The sequence below is a fragment of the Opisthorchis viverrini genome (assembly GCF_000715545.1).
Source record: "Opisthorchis viverrini unplaced genomic scaffold opera_v5_6, whole genome shotgun sequence".
Taxonomy (NCBI): Eukaryota; Metazoa; Platyhelminthes; class Trematoda; order Opisthorchiida; family Opisthorchiidae; genus Opisthorchis; species Opisthorchis viverrini.
This window is the reverse complement of record NW_008751662.1, coordinates 3,539,782-3,566,491: the sequence shown is the minus strand read 5'-3', so window position 1 is coordinate 3,566,491 and position 26,710 is coordinate 3,539,782.

Below are 26,710 nucleotides of genomic sequence, written 5' to 3'. Positions count from 1 at the left end.
TTTCAGAACAGGCAACATCTTGGTTATTTCTCAAGCTACCGACTAGTTATTACAGTTACCCCTTACTTTATGCTTAATATTCATAACTACAAAATTGTTCTCTCGTTTTTTCATTCAAGCAACATTGATACACAGTACTGATACTGAAGACCCACTCCGCCGTACGTGTTCTTCAGTCTTCCGTTACGATACGAAAGAGTTCCGACCATTTATATGAACTGCCCTTTATTGTTCTTATTTCGGAGATAGTATATATTACTTACATGATACTATATGTGCGTTTTATAAATTGTTCTACTTCTACAATGCAGTTACTGCCAGTTGTTCTTGGAGCCAGTTTCATCAACAATTTTGACTTAAAGAGTTAACTAATGAAAAATCACAAGCTGCTACGATAGTTGTCCACTAAAATTCATGGTTTAATTAAAAGCATGAAGCATCATTTGACCACCTCTCTTCACAACCAGCCTTTAAGTGCACCCTTCCATTCTTATCCATCACGTTTATCTCTATCATCTTCAATGGTTGAGCAGTTAAACGAGAACAAGAGCGGCACAACTCAGTAAAGTTTTCAACTTTTCACATTATGGCTTTCGATGGTTTTCAAGGAACCTTCAGTAATTCGAAAAATGTTTCCTAAATTATACTCAACTATGTTGAGTGGAATCAAAGAACGATTTTAAGACATACTAAGTGTTGTCGAACACATTCATCTGGTGTCTTCAGATACTTGTTATGATTGTGGAGGCTATTAATGTCAGCCAAGGGGAATATCTGTGAAATACACTCAGCATCTTAGTCGCGCTGAATATCTTATTTGATATCGCCATGTTTTTTCATATACAATTTTCTCCTCATAGCCCTTCATGACTTGACGGATGCGAGAGTCATTGGAATTCTACGAATAAGAGGGTCGTGGGGACCAATTTATCGCTGATGATATTTGCTTCCCATTAAAAAAGATCATTGCCTTTGATTGCACTGCACATCAAAATGAGATGATTCGCTCTGCGAAAATTGAGAGCAGTCGGTATCGTCTTCTCAACTAATCGCATTACATGACGCTACCAGTGGGTAGAGACACCACTCCTTTACTGTGGCATTAAAGTATCATACAAGTGTCATGCAAGAAAAACTCAAACCTAAACAAAACAAAATCACTCATAACGATGTTCTAAACGAGTAAAAATCCGTCAACCTTGATGCAAAAACTTTTTAAGCAGCTTGTTTGCATCTACCTTGACAATCGTAAGCCAAGGTGTTTCAGAAAAAAGTATTTGTATTTTAGAAGGCCTGGTTCTGGTTCTTTACTTAATAGTAGTAGTTTAAGTCCTCCTGCAACGCACTATTTGGGTCACCTGTATTAAGGCTCTAATGTGGACGCGGTCGCCCCGACTTCCCATCCTAACCTAATCTACGCATTTATTTGAAAACACGTCCTTTGTTAACGGGAGTTACAGATGAACCTGAATTTCTCTCTCCAGTGATCTCCAACTAAGTGAGCCACACAAAGGTTGCTTCACGATCCAAGCGGGAGGCTTTTGAGTTCAAAATAGCAATTGGCGGACGAAGAATCTTGAATTGTGTTTCGAGTGAAAAATGAAACAAGCATACCCAGCCGGAGACTATAGTAACTCTGAGACTTGACGTAGAGTTACATGACTGAAAATTGTATTGGCCTTTAAAAAAAGGCCAGTGATCTCTTTCGCCAGGATAGGACAACAAATGAGACCAGGATGACAGCATTTTAATCTCAAAGAAGATGTCGCTAACAGTGTTCAAACGCTAAAATCTTTATGGCATTATTTCGAGACTGGTTGTTGAACAACAACATACAATATATGAAAGAATAACAAGAATGGCACTTTTTTGATCGCAGAAAGGCGAGGACGTACGAAGAGAAATCGAACACCCTTGCAGTATCATCTTCATAAATCTAAACCTGTCTTAAGCTCACAGGGAAGAATCAACCAACACCAGTGTTTGGTTCATTCACGGGGCAAACCACAGCCCCTAAAACGCGAACTGTTTATGTCTTTAAAACAGCGAAGTGCTTCTGGTGTTGTACACATTAGTAAAATTGACGGTATGCGCTTTACATATATATACATTTTTATTTTGTTCACATAACGTTATTAGGCAAGCAGCAAGGAAACATCCAAAAGCAGTGAGGAAACAAACGTCTACGTTCAAAAAAGCTGTTCTGACTGGATGATTTAATTTTTGCAAGCCCCTTATCTACAAGTAGAGTGGTACGGCTGCTCAGACTCAACTGGAATATAAATTTCATTCAAACGTGTTCAATGGTATTCACATCAGTTCCTTCGGACGAATGTACGACTGATAGAACGCGCTTGTTGTTAGCAAGTCAGCAAGTGCACAAGTCGATCAGTGACGGATACAATGCAGTGTCAAGGTCCGCACACCAGACGGAGTGAACGGAATTTAGGATCTGCATTGTGATTTGCGGGTGCCCATTCCGTGATTCTGATTGGCGATGCGATTTCGGTGAATTCCCGAGATAGAATGTCTGGGCAGGCTCAACTAACGGGACACAAACACGCATCTGTAATCAGGTTGGCTGCGCACGTAACACACACACGCATGCTAACATATTAGTGTCAGACGGGACGGCTCCAATGTACATGTGCTGAGTAAACAGATGGATGGGGGGAAGTGTCATGATATCAAGTTAAGTTCAATAACCTACTTCCATCCTGGTGCATCCATATTGGTGCCGCACCAGTCCAAACGATGTGGAAGAAATAAGCTGGCAACGACTGAGCACACCAATGAACGCTTTTCTTAATCTTAGTCGCGCTGAATATCTTATTTGATATCGCCATGTTTTTTCATATACAATTTTCTCCTCATAGCCCTTCATGACTTGACGGATGCGAGAGTCATTGGAATTCTACGAATAAGAGGGTCGTGGGGACCAATTTATCGCTGATGATATTTGCTTCCCATTAAAAAAGATCATTGCCTTTGATTGCACTGCACATCAAAATGAGATGATTCGCTCTGCGAAAATTGAGAGCAGTCGGTATCGTCTTCTCAACTAATCGCATTACATGACGCTACCAGTGGGTAGAGACACCACTCCTTTACTGTGGAATTTAAAGTATCATACAAGTGTCATGCAAGAAAAACTCAAACCTAAACAAAACAAAATCACTCATAACGATGTTCTAAACGAGTAAAAATCCGTCAACCTTGATGCAAAAACTTTTTAAGCAGCTTGTTTGCATCTACCTTGACAATCGTAAGCCAAGGTGTTTCAGAAAAAAGTATTTGTATTTTAGAAGGCCTGGTTCTGGTTCTTTACTTAATAGTAGTAGTTTAAGTCCTCCTGCAACGCACTATTTGGGTCACCTGTATTAAGGCTCTAATGTGGACGCGGTCGCCCCGACTTCCCATCCTAACCTAATCTACGCATTTATTTGAAAACACGTCCTTTGTTAACGGGAGTTACAGATGAACCTGAATTTCTCTCTCCAGTGATCTCCAACTAAGTGAGCCACACAAAGGTTGCTTCACGATCCAAGCGGGAGGCTTTTGAGTTCAAAATAGCAATTGGCGGACGAAGAATCTTGAATTGTGTTTCGAGTGAAAAATGAAACAAGCATACCCAGCCGGAGACTATAGTAACTCTGAGACTTGACGTAGAGTTACATGACTGAAATTTGTATTGGCCTTTAAAAAAAGGCCAGTGATCTCTTTCGCCAGGATAGGACAACAAATGAGACCAGGATGACAGCATTTTAATCTCAAAGAAGATGTCGCTAACAGTGTTCAAACGCTAAAATCTTTATGGCATTATTTCGAGACTGGTTGTTGAACAACAACATACAATATATGAAAGAATAACAAGAATGGCACTTTTTTGATCGCAGAAAGGCGAGGACGTACGAAGAGAAATCGAACACCCTTGCAGTATCATCTTCATAAATCTAAACCTGTCTTAAGCTCACAGGGAAGAATCAACCAACACCAGTGTTTGGTTCATTCACGGGGCAAACCACAGCCCCTAAAACGCGAACTGTTTATGTCTTTAAAACAGCGAAGTGCTTCTGGTGTTGTACACATTAGTAAAATTGACGGTATGCGCTTTACATATATATACATTTTTATTTTGTTCACATAACGTTATTAGGCAAGCAGCAAGGAAACATCCAAAAGCAGTGAGGAAACAAACGTCTACGTTCAAAAAAGCTGTTCTGACTGGATGATTTAATTTTTGCAAGCCCCTTACCTACAAGTAGAGTGGTACGGCTACTCAGTCTCAACTGGAATATAAATTTCATTCAAACGTGTTCAATGGTATTCACATCAGTTCCTTCGGACGAATGTACGACTGATAGAACGCGCTTGTTGTTAGCAAGTCAGCAAGTGCACAAGTCGATCAGTGACGGATACAATGCAGTGTCAAGGTCCGCACACCAGACGGAGTGAACGGAATTTAGGATCTGCATTGTGATTTGCGGGTGCCCATTCCGTGATTCTGATTGGCGATGCGATTTCGGTGAATTCCCGAGATAGAATGTCTGGGCAGGCTCAACTAACGGGACACAAACACGCATCTGTAATCAGGTTGGCTGCGCACGTAACACACACACGCATGCTAACATATTAGTGTCAGACGGGACGGCTCCAATGTACATGTGCTGAGTAAACAGATGGATGGGGGGAAGTGTCATGATATCAAGTTAAGTTCAATAACCTACTTCCATCCTGGTGCATCCATATTGGTGCCGCACCAGTCCAAACGATGTGGAAGAAATAAGCTGGCAACGACTGAGCACACCAATGAACGCTTTTCTTAAAGAGGATTGAGAGAGTACATAAACCGATTTTGGTATTTTCATGGCCCCAAATAGCCTACACAAATCACGCTAACCAAAAAGTAGCTGCGAGCTAAGCGAGATCACCGAACCAAACTTGCGTAATTTGTACAGACCCTGAAATTAAATTAACGAATGGAGAATTTACTAAGAAGGCTCATCCGACGGCAGGTCAGCTGTGCTTGGGTGTGATTAGGTCAATGTACTACTGTGCTAAACTTAACTGGGCTTCATTTACTTCAGGTTTAGGAAGCTATCGATAGTAGGTTTCCATTCATTTTACCCCGATCCCCATATTTCTTTCCGGTAGCAGCCATTAAGTTCGTTTATTCATTATTTCCTCCTCATTCTCGTTTTAAATGTCTGCGTTACTTACCTGCTCTCCTTTTCTTCAGAACCACCCACGCCTTCCAGCGACATCGGTAAGTCTAAGTGTTTGCCACTCATTTGGTTGTTGTTATGGTCCCAAATTGTTTGGAATAACACTTTTTTATGCTAAGATAATGTTCAGTCGCAAATGACATTGAGAGTCGTAGCTCATTGTTATCTGAGTATGCGGCTCTAACGCGCACGATATCGATCTTGAAGCGAATCCAACCAAAACGTACATGGCGTTTCATGCACATTCCAATTGCCCGTAACGCTGAATATGAGTTGTACACCTGCAGTACTCAAAATTCTTGACTTCGAAAAACGAGATTTCATTATAGTTTGCTCACAATTAACTCAGTACTATTGCAATTTTGAAAATGACACTAATAAAGAAAGAGAAGTTTGCTTTTCACAAACGAATAGATAAACCTGTACAGTAGCTAATACATTGTTTAGTAGTATTCGCAAGCTGTGGTAACAAAATTTTAGGACAGCGGGATAGTTTACAAGCAATAATGAACAAGTTTTGGCCCCGAAAATGGTCGTAGGTAAAAAAACAATGAGGGTACTAGGTTCCTATACTGGTTTCCAACCGAACAGAAGACAAATGGACATCTCTGCTCTACTTGGTGTGCAAACGTCCGACGATTATTCTGTGTCGTAAGGTATATTTATGCCATATTAACGCAAGCTCATTGCTTGTGAAGAAGGACGGAAGGTTTCCTGGATAAAAGCAACTAACAGAGACCGTCAGTCAGTCGTCACAATCGGCATAGCAAACAAGACTATGATGCTGAGTTAAACGGTCTTTGGCAGTAAAACGTAGCCCAAAAACAAACACTTCAGCCGGAGACCACAAATGCATCGTAAAGGCTCATTGTCTCTGAAATTTATGATACCTGATAACATTGTCGGGATAGAATCACTAGTTCACAGAACCCTTAGACTCGGACCGGAAGTAAAATAAACGTTTGATAATGTAAACTTCCCAACTATCGTTGAAAGGGAATTTGTACGTGGTGGAAGTCGTTGTGTTAAATATAATCCTCTGGCTTACCAGCGTCCTCTGCTTCAATGTCCCGGAAATATAATTTACCGCCATTAGAGGTATAAATCGACAAACAATTGAATGCTCTTCAGTACATCGGCCAAAAAGCATCAACTATACTATGAAGGAACAGGACTGTTTTCGTAATAACTGTGGAGTTTCTAATTTAACAAACAAGTAAAACCTGAAAAGCATAATTCACTCAGCTTATTCTCAACTACTTTCATCACATGAAGTCACCACAAGTAGTTTGATACGGTGGTACTCAGCGTTTACTCTTAGCATTGGCGCGTTAGTTTGGATTTCAAAGTATAAAAATTAATGACAATACATTGTTTAACTGGATACTATAGAACGCCGACATCCGAATCTCTATTGGATCCAGGCACATACGGTCTTTGGCAGTAAAACGTAGCCCAAAAACACTGCATTCAGCCGGAGACCACAAATGCATCGTAAAGGCTCATTGTCTCTGAAATTTATGATACCTGATAACATTGTCGGGATAGAATCACTAGTTCACAGAACCCTTAGACTCGGACCGGAAGTAAAATAAACGTTTGATAATGTAAACTTCCCAACTATCGTTGAAAGGGAATTTGTACGTGGTGGAAGTCGTTGTGTTAAATATAATCCTCTGGCTTACCAGCGTCCTCTGCTTCAATGTCCCGGAAATATAATTTACCGCCATTAGAGGTATAAATCGACAAACAATTGAATGCTCTTCAGTACATCGGCCAAAAAGCATCAACTATACTATGAAGGAACAGGACTGTTTTCGTAATAACTGTGGAGTTTCTAATTTAACAAACAAGTAAAACCTGAAAAGCATAATTCACTCAGCTTATTCTCAACTACTTTCATCACATGAAGCCACCACAAGTAGTTTGATACGGTGGTACTCAGCGTTTACTCTTAGCATTGGCGCGTTAGTTTGGATTTCAAAGTATAAAAATTAATGACAATACATTGTTTAACTGGATACTATAGAACGCCGACATCCGAATCTCTATTGGATCCAGGCACATGGTTCTCACAGCGCCATGACATAATCGTTTGGTTTAGCCAGACAAATTCCGTGATACAGTAGCGCAGTCAAGTTTTTCGATGACTGGGTGCTCTGCAGCTCTTTGTCAACAGGTTGGACGGACAGATTGGCGTTGAAATGTCAAATCACGATCGGAGACAATATGGATTGCGTTACCTGCAAACTAATTCATTTGTGTCAAAACAGCTCGCTACATTGCACATGAAAATTGTCGGAAAAAAGCAGTATCATGCTTGTCATTCTCCCGTGAATTTAAACAGATACGTGTAGCCCATAACGCAAACAATGAATCACTGCCAGTTCACAAAAGGTTCAATATAGGGTTTTATGTAAATAGTAGTAGTTTAAAATTAGTTTCCAAGTGCCATCGTCAGATTCCTAAATTAGATATTTAGAAAATTTCCGGGGTGTTCAGTTTAATTTGAGTGTGAGTATTGCTCCGGCGGATAGTTGGGCTATTTGCCATTAAAAATGCATTTTACCGGCCAGTCTGTCGTCTGACAGAGCACATATCCCAAACGCCTTAAGTGCACCTGTCTGTGGGGTTGCATAACTCCTTTTAAATGAGCTAAATCACAAGCTTCTTAAACCCCGGGACAACAACAAGCAACTTTTGTCCACCATCATTCTTTAGTAAATACAGGACAGAGACCTGTATGTCTCAGATACACTTTAACCGTGTCACCCATGGTCCGCTAAAGTTTGAAGGTCAGATATGAACTTCTAAAAGTCTGTGGCACGCAAAATTAAAAATAGACAGATAGAACAGTGGGGCATGCGACTACATTAGCAACTGAAAGTGTTCGGGTGATCTTTTAGAAGTCTCACACTACAATTGCAACAAAAAGGGAACCAGGGCTCAAATAGTGCTCAAAAGGATGCTCCGTTGCAACACGACAAAACCCTCCATTATACTACGTGGTGTGCTGGTTAACCTTCTCCGCTAAATCGTGATCATATTCAGTTAATTTTACTCCATCAAACTTATCCGTCTGGGGGTGGGAACATCCATGGGGCCAGACCAGCAATCCCGGGTGTGTTAAAGGAACTCACAATCAGTAGGATGAATAGGGCCTTCACTTGCGTTCCACACACATTTAAGCCCTCTGTTTCGGATGAACGTCACGGTGCAACCCAGCGAACGACTTGTACTCTGGGTGAAACACATCCTCGCGCAAGCGCGATTACGTTCAGCCAAGAACAGCTTTTGTGACTTTTTACGGTGTGGATCCAAGGATATCCGACATAATAATGAGGTACCAGGTTCTTAGTTTGTAGGATGGAGGCGTCATTACTGCATGCCTGGTGAAATACATGCACATTACTCATTATCACAACACCATGTATGAACGGTCGTCAAGTAAATTGTTCCCATTTCCGCGTAAACAATACTATGCTGTAGTCAGTATAAATTAGTGCAACATTTCGAGCCAGCATGACAATGCCATCTTTCCGGCACCTTACATAACAAGATCATAAATCTCTCTCAATTCTTCTGCCAGATTTTTGGCTATGTCTATAAGTAGGCGGTAACCAACGCCTCTTCAGTTTATTTCATAGTGTCCCACCTGGGTACCTGAAGAATGAAATTGGAACAGAACAATGATGCCTGTCATGACAGACCCAAAGTATCCACAGTGGTCACTTGCTGAGCCAGTAGTGGTTCACTGTCTGGTTTGCTGCAAGTGCTAAATTGCTTCATTTTCTGACTTCCTGCAAGTGCTAAATTGTTTCGTTCAGGTTCATAAGGAGATATCTTGCTTGCTGGCATACAATACATCCCACCTGTCAGATGTGACGAGTCACTGTCTGGTTTGCTGCAAGTGCTAAATTGCTTCGTTCAGGTTCATACGGAGATATCTTGCTTGCCGGCATATAATACATCCCACCTGTCAGATGTGACGAGTTACTTCGGGGAGTCGACCAGTCCACAATGATTCTCATTGTGTATACAACGTAGTGTTCAAATGCTGCAAAAATGCATCCCTCGAACCGAATGAGTCTGGCTATATTGTCTCAAACCATGCCCCGGGCCAACCCGAAAATCATGACCACACTATGGAACTTGACTGTCGGAATACGTTGTAGATTCTCGTACCACTTCGCAGCTGCCGTTATTGTGGCTGTGGCTGCCCCAGGTCGGTAAGTGGGTGAAACGGCTACAAACCCAAGTAAGGTAAGACTTTCGCGGATACTTTCCAAGATTTTCTTGCAAGCAAACCGTTTCCGTTTACATAATTTCAATAAGCGTCGGCAGTTGAGAGTGTACATGACATCAGTCACAAACTTTTTACCATCAACAAGTTGTCGTCAGCCTGTTTGTCAGCACAGTTGCAATCAGATTGCTGTGATGCAGTCTCATCCACTAGTTCACCAGGTAAGTCCTCAGAGTTAATGAAGGCTTCTTGGAAGAACTGGACTCCCCGATAAATCAGATAACAGTCTTACGAAAGCTGAGGTTACCCTTTATTTGCAAGTCCTTCTGGTGTGGTGTCAAGAAAAAACACCCAGTTAGCTCAAATATAGTGTCATGTAAAAGTTCTGCTTCCTTTGTGCAGCGCATTCATGTAAGAATTAGATCTAATATATGGTTGCATATTCATCTTTCCCCATTTTATTTGGAGAATGAATATGTTTTGACAAGTTTAGATTTCAGGTGGAAAAAGGCTGATAAAATCTCTGAGGATACGCTTATCTACCAAATTGTAGATGAAAAAATCGCTGCTGGACTCCTGAAGGATCTTCAGAATTGTAATAGCTAGTCTAGTGTCAAGAATAAATTTGGACTGTCCGTTATATGAGCTATCTATTGTTCTTTGTAATTCACTAGCCTACAGACATCTTAGTTGATAACTGAGTACATAATCATTTTTTCTAGACTTCAGCAGCCTTATGAATGACCGTGAGTTCCGAAAAAATCATACAAAAAGTTCAATTTGAAAATTTGCTTTTGTAAAATAGACAGATAGACAGATAGATAGATAGATAGATAGGTAGGCAGATAGATAGATAGATTGATTGATTGATAGATAGGTTGACGAAATCAGATCCACCGAATGGTCCTTGGCATGTTGATATTCACGGTTTCCATGGTGTTTGGTAACCACAGTTTGCTGTTGTTTCGCCAATGGTTTGGTGCGCTGGGAACGCTCAAGCCGCAGCAATTTGAATACTAAGGAGAACGAGAATTTACTAGCCTGAAACTTATTCCACACTGTCTGGAAGTATTGATCCTTTTTTGGAACCAACTCCACTGTGTTGATTAACAAAAAGTTCTTGAGTTTGTGACACACGATTTTGTGGTTCCAATCCACAAGGAAATATTTGATTGTGCACCTCCAACTCCCCAATATTTTATAAAGTGTGACTTATTTGGGTTGGAAAGTAGATAAATCATTATAACTCGCTGCGGAAACTTGGTAGTGCGGTTAGTCAGAGTCAAATACACTCAGGATTTTAGATTCATCTCACCTAAATTGACGTAAACGTTTTATGCCTCATTCCAATGAAAGAACATTATATTGCTGCCCATCCTCAATGAGAGTCTGTTATAAAGGCAAATCGATCACGAATGTACACTTACGTCACCTACATATTGCTGTTACGTAACCCACAGTCCAAGTGTACTTTTATTTCCGAACGCGCTAAATTCACAGCTCCAGGAACAGCTACCAATTACTTCTCAGGTAAGTGGAGACGGTTATTTACATGATCGGACCCATACGGTAGAGAGTATTCAGAGCAAAAAATATTTGATTATATTTTGTTCCGCTTTACCCTATGAACGGGGAAAAGTGCTCAAGAAAAACTGAACAAACTTAAATAGTTACTATTGGCGTAACCGTCGTAAGTTTATACCGGACATTCTTATTACGTTTCATGTTTATTCTAAGGGACTAGGTGATGTAGGTTTTACAGATAGTCGATAAACATTTCCGATTATACCGGCTTAGGTAAGCTTAAATAACAATGATGAAACAGTTGCTGAACTTCTTGCAAACTTGAATTCCAATTGCATGCTGAAGTAACGTCAGTCAGTGCTCTAACGCCCGAAAGCGCAATAGTTTCGGTTCAGGAACGCGCAGCATATTAGCTCCATCAACGACCTGGTGGGTAGTGGCTAAGCGCCATACGATCTGATCAGAATTGATTGATCTGCTGAGTGATTAACATGCATCCTGGCGAACATTAGTATCAGTTTGTCCCAATAACACCAATAGCGTTACGTGCTCAAGTGCTCCCAACCCCGAGTAATTTTTCACACTTTGCAGATGCCAGAAAGCTAGGAAATCAGCCGAAATTTAATTCTGCAAATAAATGAGGCGCACGAAGGAAACTAGAAATACAATCTATGGCGGTTTCGTGGTTGCTGAGGATCATAGTTTAGAAATTGCCATCGGCGTCTGCAACTTTGACCTTCCAGTAACAAAGCGGTTGTATACCCTAAGTCGGTATGAAATTCCACTTAAAATCTCGAGATCTCCGGGTAAATTATTTTACAGCTAATTGGTGATGTGTTCTACGGTAAAACTTACTTGTAGATCAAACAACATCCCACTTACCTGGTTAGCGAAAAATAACCGGTAATCATACATGAGAATTATTGTGTTCAGTCGTTTGATGTGTGTTTGTGGTGCTGTAAATGGTCAGAATTTGCAACCGTCGCGTTTTCCAATCATCAAGTGGCAAACCAACGGTTCAACCAGTACTCTCTGCACCGGATTCACTCTGGATTCACTTACTTAAAGTTCACATACTTAAAGTTCAAAATGTTTACGCACAACGCAAAAGTGCGCAGCGATTTATGCTACAAAATGACGTAAGTATTCTGTGTGTACAAAGGTTCTCACTTGACTGTAATCGGAAACGACAGTGCGAAAAAACACAAACAACTGATTTTAGTCTCCGTTTCCGTACAAATATGTGGAAAGGCCCAGTGATTACGGTTTGGAGGCGGGAACTGGCCAAAATATGAGCTTCAATAGAATCGGTGGTTTGATGTGCAGTATGCTACTACGGTAAATCTGAAATTTTCTAATCCGAATGACATGGGATCAAGCTGTAGTTCCCTGTGGCACAATGGGCGTCATTATTTGTAATTACAACTCATAGTGTCATTCAAGTGGGCGTCATTTTTCTATGTTAAGCCGTAACACATTGGTGAAGCCAATAATTGCAAATTCCATGAGAAATTTGAATGAGCGCCCGCCTAATTTTACAGTAGATTTTCCCAATACATCAGTTTTGGTAGCACCATAAATTTTACACACGGAACAAGCATTCATCCAGACATTCCTTAGCGTATCTTTTTTGAGGTAGTTGTACGGCACAGTATGAAAATCATCCACTGCTGTCCGGTGTCCCTAAAGGTGTACATTTCCCAAAAAACAGTGATCTTCGCAATTTCTCCCTTTACGTTCTTCAGAATGGTCAAATGGATATCCCTCAGGTAAATTCTATCGGCTCAGTTAATTGTGATTTCAGAAAACCTCCGTAGTCTGATTACCTTAATCTGATGGTACTTGTGTCATCACATCATATTTACATTATACCGTACTCAGAAACCTACTCCGCCACACGAATCTTCTCAAAGATATGGCTGCTCATTGTAAATTGCACCCTAGCTCATGCGACGTCAGACAAGGCACTTGGGCAAATCTATAATGAACAAGAGTTTGAACGTTACTGTGGGTACCGTTTCCAAGACAGCCTGATGTGTTTCGGCACCAAAAGTAGTAACGTCATTGGCGTAGTCGATGTCCATAAGCTACAAATATTTGAATACTCGAAGGGCGTATGGGATATGGCATATAAGGCAGAGTCTGATAAAACCATTCAGCCGTAATGGTGACACTGAGGAATCTAACGTCAGTCTTCAGATCAATTGCAGCAGTGTCCTCGTCAATAATTATGCTGCTAAGTTCAAAGTTGTGGTAAACCACAGCTCACTTTTAATCAGTTTTGATTAGATTTTCTCGGCTTGTTGAAGAATGGAGAAAAATTCGCTGGAATTTTAGATACATCAGTTTTGCTTGCCTGTGTTTTCGGTATACCCTCCTGTGGTATTTCATGAGTAGGAAATTTGATACTAAGTTTCCTTTCGGCGCGGCTAGAAAGTTTTAGTCTTTTGTATCAAACTGGTCCACTGATTGCTAGAGAATCGCGCATCCAAACTTTAGTAGCCATCATTTCGGATGCTTCGTTACTTTAATTCGCTCTGTTGACACGAAGCGTAAATTACTGACGTTTGTATGCACCAAATTCACCATAGAGATGCTACGTAGAGTGCTAAAGTGAAAGTTTTTATCAACAAAGTATCTTGTGCTATTTTGGATTTTGTATTTCTGGGATTTTTGCTTATCGACAAGTTCCCACAGGGATGCCATCTTTTTTGGCATTTGTACAGGCTTCAATCAGCGTCGCCTGTTTCTTACTGACGCTATGCTTTGGCCAGCATTTCATACACTGCTCTCAGGTGGTTGAGTGTTATTTGCCCCCGAGGCAGACTCAGTCACATATTCATTAACATATTACTGACTTTAGATCTGAAGAAAGATTATTATATTCGTCCAGTTTGCTAATCAAATAAAAAATGGGAGCGGCTACTCATTCAAAAACTGTCAGAACAGCCAAAACCCCTACTGGCACGCTGACTGAGAGAGCATTTAACTCTGGCGTCTATGCTAACCTATCATTTTATAAAATAACAGTCCAACACCACTATCAATATGCCATTTAAGCATGTGCTCCAATAAATGTTACACTGAAAAGTGTTTCTTAATTGTGGTCCAGGCATTTCTGTCCAATGAATGTAGTTAGAGGGCACATGAAAATTGTATGTGATTGTGGCTCGCTGCCTGGTGTGTCTCTTCAATTTGGAGCAGGTGATCGAGTGTAATGTGAAAGCGTATAAGGTTTACTCCGACAAATTTCTTTCACATTTCGGATTGGGTGGCGTGGTAGCAGTCAGATTACAGCCTAAATGCACGTTCCAGCTAGTTGCGCGTTCACAAGGCACCACGTATCAATTTACTTACATAGAATGATACCTTGAATGGACTTCCATAAGTTAAGCCTTCTACGAACAACCCTCAAAACCTCGTTACTAAAAGACACGCGGCTTATAATTCGCTTGTTTTGCCGGCGAGTTGATGCAGTTAACTAACCTAATTTTAAAACAACCTACCCTCTCTAATATGAGCGAAGACATGATATCATGCAACATAATTCATATGTTTGCTGATCTAGAAAAAGATCTTGTTATAAAGCGACAGATCTGTTAACGTTATTGTTCGTATAAAGTCACCCAATGAATGTACACAATTTGAATGGATATAATACCTAATTCTAAGCTTTACGTCAATACTAGTGTAACGGTATACACTACTAATGAGACATGCGAGTAGTATGTGATTTTCTCTTGAAAAGTGAGATATATTACGGAATTTGTGGTGTTGCTTTGTAGCATTTGCTTGCATTTGAGTAACGGTCATTGAATACCCAAGAAAGTTCAGAAAGACGCGTTCGGGGAAGATGGATATTCAGTTTTTGTAAACAAGACGCATGTGAGAAACTTGCTTTTCTGTCCAATGGTCTATAACTGTTCAGTTGGTGTTTTCTAATAGCGGACACCTTTTTCCTTTCACTGGTGTCTGTCTATCAGAGGTTTTTGATGGGTTAGAACGGTACTTATCTTTGGCCTTGAGGTGTGACTTCAAATCCACGTAAACTTCCAGAAGCTGAAATGTTGGCTTCATAATTTGTGCACTGTAAATCATTTTAAGTAACTAGCTGTTGCCAAGCAACTGAGATGCAAATTATGTTCGAATCCGTAAACTGTATGCAATGTTTGAGGTAAGTTGGTTGATGGCGGGATTAATTGGGCAAGGCTCATGTTGCGAAAAGGTTTGGAATTGTTTCTTACTTTTACGTATCGAATTGTACCCTAATCGTTGTTCTCTATTACTCACAGTATAATTGGAAGATTACTTAGAAAATGCAGGAGTCTCTGGAGGAAAACTTACGCACTGTAATGTCCCGCGGTGCATGATCACCAGATTCCCAGTAAATAATCCGATAATTTACTTCAAAGGGATCGAATGTAGTAAAGTTTCTTGGTACAAAAGTGTTTCGTTAGACATCAATTATAATATACGCCGACAGGACATTCTGCTAGAACGCCTGTAGCTCAGATTTTCCGCTGACGATCTGATTTTTTAATTTACATTTCAGAGATAGAATTGACATTTAAGCCAATTCCAGGTACGTGCCGACAATATACCGCTAAGTTCGGCGGCGAAGTAATCATTCAAAGCTCTCTGCGTTAGAGTTTACGATACTGGCTTCTGCGCTTTTCAGCAAGAAGGTTTTAATCCATCCAACGACTTTCCAATGATATAGAAATAGGTGTGCATTCGGAGTTGAAAATGTAGGTTATCTGAATTTACTGTGACGTATTTAGATTAGCTTTCAAATTACTCCCAGGCTATGTGACGCATTATGCAAGTAATCCAAGTCACGTATAACTATTACCTACGGACTAGTGCCCATTGAAACAACTACTGGGCATTTCTGCACATAATTATGTTTTCACATTTTTTCAGCGATGATAGTCCGAATGCTTACAACTAGTGGCCACTCGGGGTAAAGAGAAAGCGTAGGTTTATTTGCCGACTACAAAAGCCTGCATCAATTTCCACCGGCCATGCGTTTGTTCAGCTCGACGATTCCAACAAAAAACATCCGAAAATTTGGAGTATTCCGAAGCATCTATGGCTAAGAATACACATGAAATTACCAAACTTTTGTACTGCTAGTCATCTCAGATCTCGGTGAATTAGAAGACAGTCGATTGTGAATCCCATGAGAACGAACAATAGGGGCAGGCACTAGTAAGGTGAATCGATGAAAATTCCTGTCCTCTGTATGGATTCTAAAAAAATTACGCAATCGCAATTTACGCAGGAGGGGAAAAGCTGAGAAACCCGGCAAATGTTTGATGCTTCCGGTTGATTGCAGTGATCATAGTGGGTGGCAAGTTTTTATAATCGATGGTAGAACGTGTGGCTTAAATGGCAAATTGCACACGAAATGTAGCCAACTCTGCGATTCTTAGAAGCTAAATTTAATGGGCTGAATACACATGAGTTGACTATTATGGAACAATATATAGACACATTCCAAACCTTGGGTTCTAAATACCTCCTATTATCTTGCTACTTTAAAGTAACTTAGTAACAGCTAATTATCACCCTTTCAATCGTGCAACCTTTATTGCTCCCCAAAATTGATGGGTGTATCCGGGGCTTAAACTTTTTCTCAAAGTTTACTGAGTGACATGGTTAGCAATAGTGATTTCGGGTATTTTTCTAGTGACCCGCGGAACACGTTGGAATTACAGTTCATTCATTTATTTAACTGACTCTTTATGTGGTGGCTGTTGCATTTTTATCCGAGCATGTCAATCGGCTTGCAAACGAACCACTTAGGTCAGCCAAAATCCAATAAACGTACCCGAGCTACCAAAATACCGGCATACAGTTTGGCTGTATAACCTCAAAATAAAGCTCTTTTGCGTATCGTTTCGGTTTTCTGGTAGGCTATTTATTTCTCAACGGGATAATTCTTTGGAAATAAGTTTCGCATGTTGGTCTCTCAGTCCAAAAGACAGCACCCTATTGTAAGCCAAAGCACTCGATTGCGTTAGCAAAACTTTGTAAAGTTCGCCGCTTAATAGGCGTATCAGCAGCTCTATAAATAGAAAATCCACCAAATCACTGCCTTCTAACTCACAAGTAGTGGAAACTGAGCCGGAATGCCTCAGGTTTAGGCAACTTAAAAGGTCAACGCTAATGTCCAATACGACGTAAGCTACATCCTCCTGGGTAGGAAGTACTTTTAGGTCGGAGAAGCGAACAGAAACTGCTGCAACCCGTTCGTATGAGGAAAATACCAATGAAATTTTATCTTTTTAAATTCGAACGTAGGCAAACTCAAGAAACTTGCCTTCCACGAAGCTTCCTTCACCAGGACGATTAAGCGAGCGTAAGAGGCCGACTGCTAAAAGACGAAGAAATATATTGGCCTCAGGTTGACTCATAGTGTGTTCTTCTTAGCTGTGTTGGTCACATCAATAGACTTTAAGCAAAGGGTTAATACGTCATTATAAGTAGGGATCCAAATCAAATACATGGATTCAACACACGGATACATTTTGCTTGCTGTTAAATTAATACCACGAAATGCACCTGGACCACAGTGTAACCCAATAAATTACTGGTTCCTGTGCGGCCTAAAAACGTTCCATTCAAAACCTGAGGCTACGAGGCTTCTTGCAAAGCGTGCCGGCAGAACAGGAAGCCACACAATATACGCACACCAAAGTTCAGAACTTCGCGGATTTTCCTGTTGTCCAAGCAATCCCGATGGAAGTGGGGACGCTTCGGGAGAGTAAGAAGTATGTGTTCAATACGAAAATCAAAATTCAAGATTGACCAGACAACAGATGGTGTACAAATAATGCTTCAACATAAGACGATTACGTAACTATGGATAAGGCCTTGACAGAATGTTGGATATTTCCCACAGTATTGGCGGAGCTGCCATGTAAAACTGGAATCCGTGTCTGCTGAATGCTGAATCGTTTTCCTATTACTTTCGGTCCGTGAAAAACCAACACCAACATATATAGGTCACTCGTATAATTATGACCAGTGAATTTCAGGCCGTGAAATACATATGTATATATATATATTTATTAATCAACAACTGCGAGCCACCAAAAATAAATCATACCCTCATACAAATTTAGGGACATCGATCTTGTCATTGAGCGTAACTATGTGCGGGACAACCTTTGTGCTACTGAATGGCTTATCAAACAACAACCTCTTTCCTTCACCATCCTCAGCAAACTTCAAGCTGGATGGGAAACTTGATCCTTTGAGGCGTCCGTTCAGTCGACAGTTGCCGGTTTATTAGGCATCATTATGGTATCACTTCAGTGTCCGTTGTGATTTGGGCGAACAGCGATTTGACACTCACCAGGAGAGATCCTCACTTCTTGAAATGTTCCCATAACCGAACCTACTCACTTCCCATTCTTCTTCAAACCAAATGTGAATGGTGGCTGAACAACAGTGAGGTCATTGTTTCGTGTATGTGATAAATCCTGTGAGATGTGTCGCGCGTGACCAGTGCGTGAAGTTCACAGTCGAAACAACCAGTCTCGTGGGCGTTTTTCGTCTGATTCAGAGTAGGCTTCGCATTGATCCAGGGACTGGCCTTCATATCGTGTTTAGCATAGCAAGCAGCGGAACTCCCCAGTCTTCCGTTATCATTGCAATTTGTAAACAAAAGTCGGACACTTTGACATGTTCAGCATATTTTACACATCGATCGCAGATCGGGTTGATGAACGCTACCCTTATGAGGTCGGCATTAAAGTGCATTAACAAACAGAAGCTATGCAATTTTAATATATCTGACAAAACTGTGAAGCAAAAAGTGTGATATAGTATGAATTGATGGCATCTCATTGTCTAATGATCTCAAAGTTTTTCAGGAAATTTTGAGGTTTCCGGTCAACACATTCCGGGAGGTTTGATAGATGATGCTCCGCAGCAAAACGACATTTTGTACACATTGTTGGAAGGTTGCTGCATGTGTGATATAATGAGGTTTTAATCACAACATTTTTAGTTGAGATGGTCGCGCGGATGTTCATCTATGGTAAGTCAGCATAATGCACCAGTTTTGTTTCTTTTCCATCGCTTAAGACAAGCCAAGTATAACTGTCTACTTTTGTTCCGTGGTTAACCATTATTGCTGTGAATATTTTCCCAGGGAGAACTCTCCATAAGACAGCCGAAGCAGTTGTTACGACCGTTTCGAATTCTTGAGCAACGAGAACCAAGGTTAGCAACCCAACCGGCAAAACTCCCAATGACCGGCTGCGCAAATGTGCTGTACTATAAAAATGAAGGTAGTTACACTGAATACAAAATTACGAACCTCAACGGTTTTCGACAAACAGTGAGGCACTCCAAAAGGCAAGCAAAGCCGATATGGATCAACAGTCAACGCGTGACCGAAACCGCGTCTCAAACTCATGAATTAAAACAGTATATAGCTGCCCAAGTATTTGGTACGAAAATAGTATAACCAGAGCGGTAAAAACGATTTGCGCGGTAAGGAAAACGGAGAATATGGACGTCTTGTAAAACTGAATTGGATTACAGTTCCACCAGTCCAAAAAAGGGCGGTCCATTTGAATTGTTAACCGGGAAAGCAGTCATTCAAGATTGAAGGCAAATTTAAATATATATGAAGTTGCAACAGCAGTTACCAATGAAGCATGGACGCCCGAGAGCTCGGAGACCATGCAGTAAGTTATTGGTAGATAGGTCAATATTCCCATATACTTCTTCGAGTTGAGATGCTCCTGTGTACGCCATTTCAATGTCCGTGGTGATATTGATGAACGGAAACTTGACAAATACCAGGAGACAGCTTCGTTTACCAAAGGGTTTTCATGGCAATCTGACAGTTTCGCACCGGTCCCCTTCTCTATGCGTTGTAGAAAATCTACGACAACCGTAAGCATCTCCAGGTGATCAAGATTTGTGTAGCCCATTGATCTTTGTAGGCTCGTCGAAACACAAAGATGCCGATCTGTGTTGCGTGAATTTTCCTTGAACTACGCCAGACCGCACCATAATAAAATACGCTACACTACACTACAAGTCCACACTAGACTGCAGTGAACTATTATTCACTACGCGACGCGAAGCCACACTACACTACACTAAACTACACTCAAAATTAATTACATCATTACTCAAATAATCTAACCAATTACATTCAAAATAAATTATACTACGAATCACTAAACGACGGACAACACCACGCCGTCAAACAGGGATACTGCATTCAAGTAAAATGTTTGGAAAATGGTGATTAATTTGTCATCTCTGTTTTTAGGTTATTCGTCTTCCCTTCGAATGTAAACCGGCGACAGTGTAACATTGTATAATAATAGACTATACTGAGCACTGATTCAGAGTTCTATATGAAAAATGACGACTGGTAGGAGTGACTCAGATATTGCGGTCAGCGTAAACACAATGTTACCAAACAATGAGTGCTCGATTAGGAATGGAATGAAAAATGGATACTCACCAACATCTCACACCACTCGGCAAACTGCTTTTGGTTCTCAGGGCCGTGGGAGATTCTTCCTCCGTTTGTAGTCAATGGAATGCTGCACATTTATCCCACAGTAATCGGGAAAAGGTGAATGGACTGGAGATTGATTTAGTGTATCATTAGTTTGTGAGGTCCAACACTGTGAGCCCAATGCTCCAAAACACAAGTTACCAAACAATGAGTGCTCGATTCGGAAGGGAATGAAAATGGATACTCACCAACGTCTCACACCACTCGGCAAACTGCTTTTGCTTCCCAGGTCCGTGGGAGATTCGTCCTCCGTTTGTAGTCAATGGAATGCTGCACATTTATCCCACAGTAATCGGGAAAAGGTGAATGGACTGGAGATTGATTTAGTGTATCATTAGTTTGTGAGGTCCAACACTGTGAGCCCAATGCTCCAAAACCTTTATACCTAATCTCACTAAAGGATAAGTGACGGTGGGATTTGCAATTGCCGTTATTCATTTGGACGACTACGAGTCAAATCACTGTAGTCTATGTGCATGCTAAAATGTCTCAAAGAACAACCACCCTGATATCTTCCAATTGAAAATAGAGTAGTAAGCACGGAATAAGGATCACACAGGTCCAGCAACGTGATAATATGGCTTGTGAACAGTCCACGATGTCCATCAAGATCTCTAAAACAGAAAAACTAGAAACCCAGTCATCCTGCTGGCTGGCATGAACATGCAGCTGACATTCTCCAGGCTGTCAGAGAGCTAGGATGAAAGGCTGTTTCAACCATAAACTGTAAAACACGTCGTCACGTGTACGACAACCAAGGGAATGTTAAAGTAAGTGAGCTTCATACATTTACAAATAAACATTTGGAGTATACCATTCTAACGAACTTCGAAACCGCCTTATAACACGCTAAAGAACGGAAAATGCACATCTTTATAAGATCAAACAACCCTCTCGAGTAGTTGTCAATGTGACGTATAATGGTTCACATGCAATAGATTACGTTGGGTATTCCTAAACTGTCGAGATCGGCTCATTCTTCGACGTGTAGTGAACCAATAAATGAACCCTCTGAGTGGTGTTCAGCAACGCGCTTTGTAATTGAAACTAGCAAACAGATCGTCCCCAGTTGTGAGTTGCTCATTCATGGATTCTTGATTACAGAAGGCCCTGTGAGCTCCGCCAGTTGCAGCCCTCGAACTTCCTATGGCGCTTGTTAGACCCTATAAGCATTATATGCCACTGACGCTCACTCAGTTCGCTGCAATTAGAAGTGATTGTTAAATGGCAGTGAGACGCTGATTAGGTGATTGGTTTTTAATATGACAAACGCTTCCTAGCAGAAGCTCTCAGAACTGGAGACAACAGAAAGCCGCACATCCACCTGTCTCCTTGTGCCAAATGCAACGGAAATTGTGATAGTGATGGGAATGTTTTTGGCGAATTCATCATTCCATGGCCTGCATGTCAGCAGTCCTACGTGTTAAACTGGCGTCTCATCATCAGTCTGGCGGGTGTTTTTACTACGGACGTCAACTTCCATTAAACCTAGTGAAGGATTAACTGCTGGATGACGCATTGTTTATCATCAAACATTTATATTAACTTTCCGAGAACTTCCGTATAGGACTTCCCAGTTAGATAGCGGGGCACACGCTTGAAACCCCACTGGGCAAGATTTTGGTTGCAATTTTGGGGTTTTGCGGGATAGGTATTTTGTTCATAGCTACACCGTATATTTGACACAAACCTTATTCAAATGTGGACAACGATTTGTTGACCAGCCTCGGAAGCAATACACAGGTAACAGAAGTTGTGTCCTATGCAAACATGTATAGCGAATGAAAGTTTATCCAACACGTTTAAGGAGCCGTTGAACGCCCTGGTTGGGGGTAACAGATAGACGGGACAGCGAATTGGCGCAAACAAGACAGCTGACGTTCTGTTGTAATAGACAGAGCAGCCACGTCGCCCAAAGGCAAACCTCTTCGCCACACAACGTGTGGCCACAGAGAAGTGTTTGATCTGCATTAGTGGATTAGTGGTAACATGCTCACCTAGCAAGCTAGGGGGTGGCACTCAAATCCCGGTAGTGATGATCGGGGATGCTGAACGTTCTATAAAAATAAGTGTTGCGTCAAGATTGCAGAAACCTTGCAAACCAGCAGTTGATGGGATCACATATTGTAGATAAAATCAGAATTAACTCAAAGTAATTTTGAAAGCTCGTGATATGTAGACAAAATACATGGCAGCTGGAGTTGACAACCGGCTTCCAACAGAATCACATGAAAATCCGCAGACACTGAAAAACTGATGTCGCTCTCTAGCCGTCAAGATTCGAAACAGTTTGTCAGGTGTCAAATGGTATATTCAAATGTACATATAAAATGTATATCAGCGTTTTAGCAACTATTTGGGATATTATTATGTCCCGCCTACTATCGTCACAGCACATCCTGGCAGCTGTACGGGATAACAGACAGAGACTTCCCTAATTTGGTGACAGCCAAAAAGTAATCTGACTATTCGTTTGACTTCTAAATGGTTTTCGGTTGGCCAAACGTGATCTCCACACAGTGAAGAGTAAGTATGGGCCAAGCAACATGCAAAATGAACTCGAACATGAATTATTCTGCAATACTTCAACTGGAGTGGTTTTGGCAAATTGAGGGGGCTGATGAGGCGAAACTGGTGCGAATGTGCTTCTTGCTCCAAAGCTACTCACTTCCAACCAGCGCATTTTACTGGCACCTACTACACATTATCTCGATAGGCCACGTAGAACGCACGGACCAATCGGATTAGTTTTTTAGCTGTAGCTAATTGGTCAATACCGATATCCCGTAAAAGACTTCAGGGTCTAGTGTATCATATAGCAGTAATCCAGCGGTGGTGGAAGTGCACAGTAACATCCCAGTGATGAAAACCTGTCTTCTGGTTATTTGTTGGTTCTCGCTTATCTTCGACGGACATCCTCGCTGTGCACATGGCTTTTGGAAAGAGCTGGCACCCGCTGAATTTGACAAGGATATTAGAATCGATCGCGCTTTGTCAGCAACACTGTCTTGAAGAGGCTGGTTGCGTGGCAGTGATCTTTGATAAAGTAAGTTAGAATGATTTAGATTTTCGTCGAAAGGAGAATCGGTTCATTGTTTGTGTGCTGACAGCGATATTAGTTGCAAGCAGAGTCAGAAACCTAACAGAAAATAAATGACAATTTTCCTTTAATAGATACGTCTTGACGTGTCAAAGTGGGAACAATTGTGCTGTCCGAATACCATGGTTGTTAGGGCTTTCCCCGCGATAGATTGAAACCATCCTGTGTCGGGAACGAAAGGTAGGCACTGGAAGTTTGCAATGTGCGCGTTGGTAAGCCGAAGCAGAGTTTGGTAATGAGAACAATTATGGTGTCCAAATAACATGGTTGTTAGGGCTTTCCCCGTGATAGATTGATATCATCATGTGCCGAGAACGAAATGTAGGCACTGGAAGTTTGCAATGTGCGCGTTGGTAATCCGAATCAGAGTTTGGTCCATCGATCACGCAGGAATTGCTGAATATAGTAGGAATCACGTACGCTAGGTTAAGCTGTTTTTACTCGCAAAACATCCTGCGGATTTGAAGTCCAACATCTTCTTAAGAATAATGATACGTAATACCGAAGCTACCATTTGAAATACGTGATAAATAGTTTACCGAAGACTGCTCCAAACAACCCTATAATAACAAAAACCGGTCTCTACAAATTATGTTGAAAAGAAAGCAGACACACGGCCATTTTGATACCATTTTATATTTTACCTACAGCCTCAATGCCTTGGCTTCAATGGGCATCTTCTGCCTAGGCGGTCGTCTGCGGGAGTCAATGGAGAATACTATGAATTCCGCTGCGCAGGTATTTTTCAGTTCAGTACATATTCCATTTATACACCCTATAGAACTCAGACTGCAATAATTCCTGAGTTACATTTCGCGTGATTTCAGTCTTCAGAAACTCGATTAATTTATCTCTGCAATCCTTTGCAATCCTCGATCAATATGCAACGGATTGCGCGTTCATGATCTGAGGGTGAGATAACGGGGAAACGGATGTCGGTATAAGCTTAGCCCTTAAATGTTGTGGCCAGCCACTCCAGATAACCTAAGTTTTCAGGATTCTATTTTGTTGAACGTGCATAAACCTAGATCCAAATATGCGTTGAAATCTGTGAGCCGTGAAGACCATCTTTCAGTGTAGTACATATTATCCCCAATAAATTTAGCAGCCCAAAATTAATGGCAAATCACTTATGACAGCTAAGTATTTACGGTTATTGATTTCCCGATTCCGTCTCATTTACAAAATATTTCTGCCCTCCTGTAACGCTGTATATCCGCTTCATTCTCTTTTGAATATCCAAAACTGTGCGTGGAAAATATGCCTGGCAGAATATTCAAGGATTTAGTTATAAATTATCCACAAACAAAATCAACAGAATTATACGTTTTATGTGCTAACCTAAAATTGTTTCATGAAAGCGAAGTATTTGACATATTACACATCTGCTTTGTACAGTTTCTTCTATTTCTAATTTATTTCCCAAAGATTACACGAACTAACCCGTTATACTTTCCGCGCAACTGTTTACTTGCTTTGATCTCTCTCCCTTTCACCCGCATATTCAATGTTAACGTGAAATAAAGTTTGTACTCAAACTGGAGTAATTTTCGCCTTCAAAACAGTGCTCTGGTTATGGCATTAGGGCACGCTTGGTGGGAAACGAACAGCGTACATCGTATGGTTTGAGGCACATCTGATCTGTTGCAGAAAATGTGCCAGCAGCTACCTTGCCATTTCAACTCATCCAGCAGAACCTCCGGAAACTGAAAACAGACGAGTGTGTATTGCCACAGATATGGCCGGTGACGCATTAATTTAAATCCACGAAACGTTTAATGAGAACGGCGCACACATTAGCTTTCTGAATCTACCGGTACGTGACAGTACATGATATAGGGTACCTACCTACTTCGTTTTGTCGCTTTTACTAAGTAACCCGCTGCAGTCAGTTGATCGCTGAGAACACACAGGCATATTGCTCGGGGACTAACCCATAATTTTACAGTAATTTCTGCGATGTCTGTTTGGTACATCGATGGATTGGATCAGGATGCGTTGAAAGTTGTGATTACAAAGTATAAGATCCGCTTTTCAAAACGTTTCACTATCCCCATTAGGGTTTCCAAAAAGATCGAAATCGAGCTAATCAAGGTGGAATGCGTCACAGTTTTATTGATAGTAACTGAATTGCATTCCCAAAACAAACGGAGGTTTCTTTACTTGTATGTCCATCCTGAAATACCACACGGCTAGATATGCACAAATTTCCTCAGAGTGAAACCGTTTTCAGTAGAGGAGCTTCCATATTGCGACCCCCACTGACACCAAAAGCTAATGTCAGTAGGGTCTACACAAAAGCTGTCTGATTAGGTACGGACTAGCATTACCACTCTCTCAGCATGGATTGGATTAGAAAAGTTACGGCGGTGGACATATTTCGCAAGTCATCACTGCATTTCAAAACAACGGATATAACTTGAAGCCTGACAAACCTTAATTCCGGTAGGAAACTGAGGTTGATTTCGGTTATTAAATGTCAGTGCTGTTAGATAATTGAAGGTGTTCGGAAACGAAAACAGCACGCCGCCTGATAACGTTTGCTCCATTTAAGGCGTTCCAGTGGGAGTTATACAGTTCCCCGCATTGTAACATATGGGACATCAAAAGAAATCGTGCGCCGCTAGTTGTATCTGCACTGAAGAGCAAAATAAATAGGCATGAAATGTCCGATTCTAGGGGTGAAAATTTTCATGAGGTGCACTAAGAAAAGGGGTCAGCTTCGCTGATCATTTTGAGGAAACCAAAAATATCATGCCAGCGTTAAAGAATGGACTAAAATGAAAGGTTCTTCTAGTTTTCCAAAAAACGTTCAGATGTATTTAAAATCAGTGATGGTCATCTCTATAAGATGCCAAATTACTTCTTTATGGAGTGAGACTCATTCACGTGAACCGAGAGGTTTCCTTCTAAACCCAACTCGACTGATAAGAACACTCCTCAGGGTGATAATCACGAAGAGACTTCAACTTACCGCGGTGTGGCGGTTTGTCCACCTAACGAACCCATTGAGCTATACTGGGGGTTGCCCGTGCAACACTCACAGAGTCTCTCATACCAGG